The sequence below is a fragment of the Lipotes vexillifer genome, unplaced genomic scaffold, assembly GCF_000442215.2.
Source record: "Lipotes vexillifer unplaced genomic scaffold, Lipotes_vexillifer_v1.1 scaffold155, whole genome shotgun sequence".
Lineage (NCBI taxonomy): Eukaryota > Metazoa > Chordata > Mammalia > Artiodactyla > Lipotidae > Lipotes > Lipotes vexillifer.
The window spans coordinates 23,225-31,913 of record NW_006779813.1 but is presented as its reverse complement, the minus strand read 5'-3'; positions in this window follow the sequence as shown (position 1 = coordinate 31,913).

Below are 8,689 nucleotides of genomic sequence, written 5' to 3'. Positions count from 1 at the left end.
AAAAAACAAAAAAAAAAAAAAAAAAAAAAAAGAAGAAGAAAAATTTTTCCAAGTCCTACTGTATAGCACAGAGAGCTATATTCAATATCCTGCGATAAACCATAATGGAAGAGAATATGAAAAAGAATATATATATCATAACTGAGTCACTTTGCTATACAGCAGAAATTAAACACAACATTGTAAATCAATTATACTTCAATAAATTTCTTTAAAAAGAAAGAAAAAAGTGCCCCTGAAACTTCTCACCTTTCCAAATTCAGAGGGCGTTTCTATGCTTACCTGACATGCTCCCTGCATTGTCATTTGGGGCCCACTCTTTCTTCCTTTGAACACTCTTGTTCACATCATATTCTCCAGATTGTTCTCCCTACATTTTCTAGCCATTCCTTTCTGGGGCGACCATCCCAGTTCGTCTGAGACCATCCCAGTTTGAGCACTGAAAGTGCCTCATCCCGAAAAACCCCTTACTCCAGAGCAAAGTGGGGCAGTTGGTCACCCTATTCTGAAGTCTCTGTGTCCTCCACTCACTACTAAAATGTCAGTGTCCCAAGGGTACCATCCTTGGCCCTCTGACCCTTTCACCCTATAAAGTCTCCTTGGTGACCTCATTCAACTCAAGACTTTAAAAACTATTGATATATTTGGATGACGGTTACCAATCTACATCTTCTCCAAACCCAAACTGCCAATATAGCCTAATGTATCAAAACAGAACACATCTCCACAAAAGAAGCTTCTTATTTTCTATCTTGGTGAATGACCAAGGTGTCCATCCACCTAGTCAGCCAAACCAAAACAAATCTGGAAGTCTTTTATAATTCCTCCTTCTCTCTCACCCTATTGATTCTACCTTTTAGATATTCATCCCTCGCCCCTCTCCATTTCACACATACAGCTTTTGTTCAGGCTTCATAATCTCCCCATCTGAAATATATCACAGTCATTCTGCCAATCCAATAGTCCTTCTAGAATGCTAAGCTAATTAACCTTTCTGCAATCATTTAATGGTCCCCCCTGTGGCTTTTCATGGAAAAACTCAACTCTCTGGAACACTAAGGTCCTCATACTCTGAACCCTTACCAATCTCTACAGCCTTCTCACAATCACTATCCCACCCACCCTCCCTCTTGCCTCCCCTGCTCCCCCCAGTCTTGAGTCCAGTCAACGCTGGCTGATTTCTGAAGCTCCCGTGTTATTTCCCATCTATGAGCCCTCCCACCTGCAGTTTTCTCCAATGGGAATGCTCATTCTCCAACTCACCCTTTCTGGACCAATTCAAACAATTCTGTTTGATTTGGCGGCCCTCCATTGGACAGCTATAGCACCCTTTACCATAGCACTTACTATTCAGTATTCTCACCATTGGTTATGCGTATGTCTCACTGACTGGACTTTGAGCAATTTGAGAATATAATCTGTGTACTATTTGCTGTTAGAAACCCAACACCTAAAACAACAGTGCTCAAGAAAAGTTTGTCAAAATGAAAAAATGAATGAATGAGCAAATGATTTAATACCTGGAAACCAGATTGGCTGGCTATAAGTGGCTTCATGAGCTTTATTCCTTTAATTTGATGCTTCCATATTTTTCCACATTTCAGAAGTCAAAAAAGATTCTGGAGTTGTAAGAATGAAAGCAAGTTTCCCACTGACGAGAAAAGATATGTGCGTGAACTCAGTTAAAAGTACCTATGGGGGCTTCCCTGGTGGCGCAGTGGTTGAGAGTCCGCCTGCCAATGCAAGGCACGTGGGTTCGTGCCCCGGTCCGGGAAGATCCCACGTGCAGCGGAGCAGCTGGGCCTGTGAGCCGTGGCCGCTGATCCTGTGCGTCCGGAGCCTGTGCTCCGCAACGGGAGAGGCCACAACAGTGAGAGGTCCGCGTACCGCAAAAAAAAAAAAAAAAAAAAAAAAAAAAAAAAGTACCTATGAATTTATAAATGGGTTGTGAGAAGGATTTTTACAAGAACTTGTTCAGTAAATAGTAAAACAACAAAGCAATCATTGTACAACTGTAGGGCCAGCCAAAAAGCCACAACAGGCCCAACTTGAATATGTAACCATGGTCAAAGGACAAAGGTCCTGCTGGAGTGCTCAGGACGTGGGGGAAATGGTGTTGACTAAGTGATTAGCCCCCAAGATAAAGCAAGAAAGATAAAGCAGAGAGAAATCAAGACATTTTTGCTTCCTTAGGAACATAAGAACTGACAGGGGGAATTTGGAATGTTTCATCTTCTAGGAGCCCTCATTGGCTGGGAGCTCTCAGAAGCTGGTGGAAGGAAGGTGGCCATGGGATGAGGTATCACCAAGCTACAAATCTGAGAATTCAAAACAGAGAGCAGCAGGCCAGAGGATGGGACAGCAGAGCAGAGGAAATCTAAATTCTCTGTGAAGGAAATCTGTATTTACGGAACACATTTTGTAAAAGATATAATGCATTATCATATAGTCAAGAAAATTAGACCCAGTTAGTAATAATAAAGACTATAGAAACTACAGAAGTTTCCAGGTAGTAGTAAAGGGGGACTTTGATAATCTACCAAGACAAATGTAGAGCTGAGCTTTCCAAATAGAACAAATGACTGCTTCACGGTCACTTCTGGAACTAACAGACAACTAGTCACTGGGGCAAGACTAGTTCCCAGGGTATCTGGCAGATGGGAAAGGCCTGAGAGGTAAAAAGGCAAATCCACAGAGAGAGACGAGACTAGAAAGCTTAGTCAGGTGCCCTAAGTTTAATCACGCAGAAATTTTATTCCAGAGAGCAAAATGAGCAAGCTTGTATTTCTTCATGTTTGCTTTCACGGACATTATTTCAGCAGAACCTCAAAAGGGCCCTGTCGTGTAGATAGAGTAGGACTTATGATCCCCATTTTGTAACCAAGTAAACTGGGACTTGACATTAATAAGTTACTTGCCCAAGGTCCCACAGAGAGCAAAATGTGGAGCTGGGACTAGACGTCTGGTTTTGAGTCCAGTTCCCTTTCTTCTATAATGGGGGCCCTCTCTGATTTAAGCCCTGCCCTAGAAAAATAGAAAATAAGAGCTGGTGAGGGGATGGGAGGCAGGCCTGGCAGGGGCCCCCATATGAGAAGGTAGGGTCAGTAAGGGGCAGTGTGATGAATGGAGAGCCCTGAAAGAAGAGCAGCAACCTCGGTCACAGGTGTCTGTTGGGGTGACAGAGAGTGGCAGGGTGACCAATACCTCTGCTTTGTCCAGGTCTGTCTCCATTTTTAAATGGAAAGGTCCACATCCTGGGAACCCCCTAAGTCTCAGGCAAACCCAGTGATTAGTAGCCCTCAATAGAGCAGAAGCTCTGGCATCAGAAACAAGGCCTGGGGTTCGGACTAGGTTCTGTCACTTAGCTTGCATGGCCACCTTTTCTGTTTAGTAGACCCTTTTAAAACTGCCCTTTTTTTGGAGGGGGTCAAAAAGGGTCACAGATAATTATTATGCTTCGACCTCATACTTCACAGCACAGTTTGGAGGACAAATAAGATTGCGTCCATGAGAGTACTCAGCAGACAGTAGACAGTTTACAAACAGAATCATCATCATTATTATAAATGACCCTTTATTGTCAATAGCAAAGTGGACACAGGGCTGGAGTGAACAAAGGCCTCGCTCAGTGTGGAACCCTGATTTTGTAATATTTTGACAACTTCCAAGAAAATGACGACTCCTTTAAATTTTCTCTTGTAAAATCCTGCCCAGGATTAACAGTCATTCTGACATCTACCAGAGAATCGAACAGCAAACCAACAAAACCAAAGGGCTTTGACATCTGGTTTGCTCTTAAAACAAGAACATGTTTCTAAAATTGCATTTTAGGTACGTATCACAATGAAAATAAATAAACACATTCACAAAAAGACTAGTGAAACCAGAAGCAAGCCACAGAAATGACCCTACTGAGATCACTGGGAAATATTGGGGGGACATAGAAAGAAATAAGACCATATTAACTTTGCGCCCACCCAGAAATACTTGTGTAATTAATTGGGTGGGAAATGTATTGACACAGCTTCAGTCCCATACACATCTCATAGACAGGCAGAAACAAAGGAGACAGAGCCCCATTCCTTAAAAGAAGAAGAAAAAAGGAAGGAGTAAAAAATGAAGGCTCTACAGAAAGGGCACAATCTGTCTTCAGCGCCAGACATGAATGAGCTCAGACGGCGAGAGCGATTTAGAGCTATTGAAACAGGCCCCTTTGGCCACAGGCAGCTCTGTGAACCTTCGTGGAACGCTCACAGGCAATCTGTAGCAAGTACATAGCCTCTAGGAAACCTGAGTGCTTCAAACACCCGCATTGATTTTGCAAAAATGACATAAACAAAAACTACCAACAGAAGCCCCAGGCCCCGAGTGAGTGCTGCCAGCCACACCATAATGAGAAGGCAACTCACACACCCACCATCTCCATGTGGAGAAGAGGACTGACCATGCTCCCATGCCTTGTTTCTGCTGTTTGAATGATATTTACACGTACTGATGTACGTGTAAATACAATTTGCAAATATTGCCTTTGTTCCCTTTGCAACACTGAAAATTGTCATCGCCTTTAGGAAAAGCAATTTTTCAACCTCTGATGGAGCACAAGCTGTTTTATACACATGCAGCATTCAGCTAACTTTGGCAGTTGGTACTACTGCCGAAACCCTTTCGGAACATGGAAAAATGAGGTCAAGAGCCAGGCCAATTAGTCAGTTAGTGGGGACACCTGCTCCTCCTTGCCCACCGCTTGTTTGCCTGTGGCAGTACACTGGCAAGGTCCCTGCAACTGGAGCTTGGCTAGGGACAGTCCAGAGAACGAGGCCGACAACTGCAATCACCCCATGCCCCAACCTCACGTGCACACTCACGCGCACACACACTCACACACACTGCTGGCACTATGCACACTGCTGCGGCCTTACTAAGAGGCAGAGAAGAACTCCACCCTGGAGAGAGGACACAGCATAAGCCCAAGAGAGTCTCAAATTTTGACAGCTAACCCAGTGGCAAGTTATGCAGGGAATCAGAGGGAGAACTCGTCAAAAATGTCAACCCTAACTGAAATCCAGTGACCTGAGATGCTACTCAAATCAAAAGGACCTAAAATGTGAAAGCGTCTCAGGCCTCACTGAGGTTCTCAGAGAGCCTGCCCAGAATTCCAGGAATAGGCCGACGATCACGATAATGATAACGGCTAACATTTATTAAGCACTTTTCAACGTATTGTTTTAAGAGCTTTGTATGAATTAACTCACAACAGCCCTGTGGTTTCTTCTAGTGTGAGAAAACTGAGGACCAAAGGGTTAAATCACTGTCTGGGGCACTGAGACCAGGCCACCTGGCTCCAGAGCCTGACAGGGTTGGACGGCCCTTCAGACTCTCCCTGAAGAGTGCCCTTGCTTGAAGTCTCCGAAGCAGGCAAGTCTTTACATCACCAGCCAGCTCTGGTCATGAACTTCCTCAGTGTGAACTGGGGTACCGTTACATATGCCTTTTTTGTCAGCAACTGCACTTCCAAGAATTGAATCCACAAATATGCATGTAGACATTTTTTGGTACGAGGTTGTAGTTTGTACAGGAAATAACCCAAATTTCCATCAGGAGCTAACTAGTTAAATATGGGATTAGCCACCCAGGGCTCTAGTCTCTAAAGCTGACTCCTCTGCTCTGCCCCTCTGCCCCTGCAGACCGCGGCTTAGAGAATGGATAGCGTCTGGTGGAAGTAAACCATGCCCTATTTTCTAAGTGGAAGCAGCCTCAGGGCAGGGTCCTTGCACAAACCACACATTGCATGCAGCAGCCCTATAGCCTCATAGCAGTAAAGTAGAAAGAGGCGCACATACATTCACGAATAGAGTGTGCCTGGACTGCTTCTGGAAGGACCTGATGACCATAGTTGCCTCTGAAGAGGGGACCTGGAGAGCTGGGGGCTGGGGAATGTGTTTTGATTTGTAAATCTTTTGGTCATTGTTTACAATTTTACATATATGTGTGAACCAAGCATACCTTAAGAAAACTAAAATTTAAAATTTAAAATGTTTAAATAAGTAACCCAATGAAAATAAAATATTTATTATTGATCAATCGGAAACAAAAGAAAAGAAAAAAGCAATCTAAGTGTCTAACAATTGGGGGAATGGATAAGTACATAAGAGGATACGTCTTCAGTGGAATACTGTACAATCACTAAATGGATAGTGAGGGGAGGTAGAAGCTGGGTAGAGAAAGGGGGAAATGTTTAGATGATAATGTTAATGAAAGAGCAAAATACTGTATGTGCAGTGTGATTGCAATCACAGTAACATGAACAAAAACTGTCTTCTCTTAGCAGCTGGCATGAGCATTTCTTCTGAAGGTGGGATTGGGGACCTACCCTGGCTGGGAAGTGGTTCAATAAGCCCTTCGGGGCAGAAGCTGAACCTATAGGGTCTCTCCTCCAAATTCCCAGGGAAAATGTCAGTAATTTCTACTTTACTCCCAATGACTAAATTGAATGGATTCTTTTCACAAAGACAGCATAGAAAGACAAGAAGCAACCAAGCCTAGGTTTTCCCACAATGTACAAAAAAAGGAAAGGGGGCCGAAATAAATTACGGTAAATTGTTAAGTAGTCATATTAGCAAGGGATTCCTCGAATTTGCTTTATTTCCTGATTTGGGATAATATGATTTTATCACCTCTATACTTCTAAAAAACATCAGTGTTTAGCTGTCTGTATAAAGAAGCAACTCTGTTCCAGCTGCAGAAGGCAGTTGGAGGTACCGCAGAAGAGATTCATAGGAAGGCTTAGTAATGAACCCTCCATCTAGATCCTCAGCGGTTTTGGTTCTTTCTGCCCTTGTGTTTGGAAGAAAGTCTGAGCTGCGGGAGTAGAAGGAAAGGTTGGGGAGCAGGAGAGGGAGAGAGCACCTCAGATGCAGAAACAACTGATATTTTTCCCTACGTTTTTGAAAACATCTAACCCCAGGAAGGCATCTCAGATGGATAACCAGTGCTCATAGAGAAAATAAGGTTCAGTCCAGGGGAAACGAGGATTTCCCGGTTATATCTGTTCAGTAGCACATATAACTAGATAGTCTTGAGGCTGATGTCCCTAACAAGCTCCCCCTTGGCAACCACAAGTCTGTTCTCTGTATCTGTGAGTCTGTTTCTGTTTCGTAGATAAGTTCGTGTCATATTTTAGATTCCACGTATAAATGATATCATATAGTATTTAAGACTTAGCTAATATTATTTGATACATTTGAGTCACTGCAGTGACTAGCTCCCCAGTCTCCCAATGTCCAGTCTGTGGTCTTTCAATTCATCACAACTGCCCCCGTCAAATCAGGACAGAGGAAAAGGAGACGAGGCACTGTAACAGAATGCACAGGAGCCCATTTTAATATGCTTTCCTAACTCTAGTTCTGAAATTACGTGGAAAAAGGCTAAAGATGGAATTCTTACAAAATAAAGTTTGCACTAAAAACTATGAAATTGGGAATTCCCCAGTGGTCCAGTGATTAGGGCTCCGTGCTTCCGCTGCAGGGGGCCCGGGTTCAATCCCTGGTCGGGGAAGGAAAATCCCACAAGCTGTGAGCCAAAACAAATTCAAAAATAAATACTATGAAACTAATACTTAACACAGCACGTAGTAGGTGAAATGTACAAAGACTGGTAGAATTCAAGAAAATAGTTTTTTTTCACGTTCAATTGATTATCACCAGTGTCAACAATTTATGAGTTGAGGGATTCCTGACCACAGGCAGATTTCATTAAAGGAAAAGAAATCAACATCTGTGATGTTTTACCTTCCATCTACTTTCTTAATGACTAAATTTGGTCAGAGTATTCAGTTCGAGTAGAAAATAACAGATAGGTATGAAAGTCCCACGTATAATCTTTAAAAATATAGGAAAACAGATGTATTTATGACGTAATACTTCAGTAGCTTTTATCAAAACTAACCTGCTTTTGACCCAAGTAGAGAAGAATATTTTATCTTCATCCAAAATTTTACTCTATCATCTGTTAAAACTAACATTTTGAATCTTGGACCAAACACCTATCCAAGCAATACCAATCACAAAACACATGGATGATTTTAAAGTCCTATGACTGATGCACTGACACTTCTATCAGAAATTCTATATTTAAAATATTTTAAATGAGTATTTTGCTTCCAAAAGTCATCCCGGATAATGTGCCCAATGTAGCCATTGCTCAAAAATATTTTTGGAACCAGCCTTCAGGAAATGCCTTCAGGGCCAGATTACAACAGTCCTTGCAAGAAAAATCACTTGAATTACTTGCAAGTCATAGGTCACTTGTGACCAGTCATGACATCATCCAGCTTGATCATCCACTCATTCATCAGATTTGGCACTTGTCTATTTCCAGAAATCAAATTCATCCTCAGAGGAGAAAAAGATACTCTTGCTGAAGTAGATTTCCAAAGACTCTGAGGCAATTCTTGAGCAGGCTCTTCTGTTATACATCCTGGGACACAGACCTAGCAGAAAGTGGGAGGGAATCTAGGCAGGGCAGACCTGCTCACCAGGGTCTACGCATGGCCAGGGGTGTTAACCAGGGGCCCCAGGCTGGTGGTCCTGTGAGGGCTGAAGGCCTCACCATCCCGTGGGTGGTTCAGGCAGTCAGTGGTTCCAGCCTGACGTACCGGCCAAGAAAGCCTGGCCTGAGCAAGCTCTTTCCC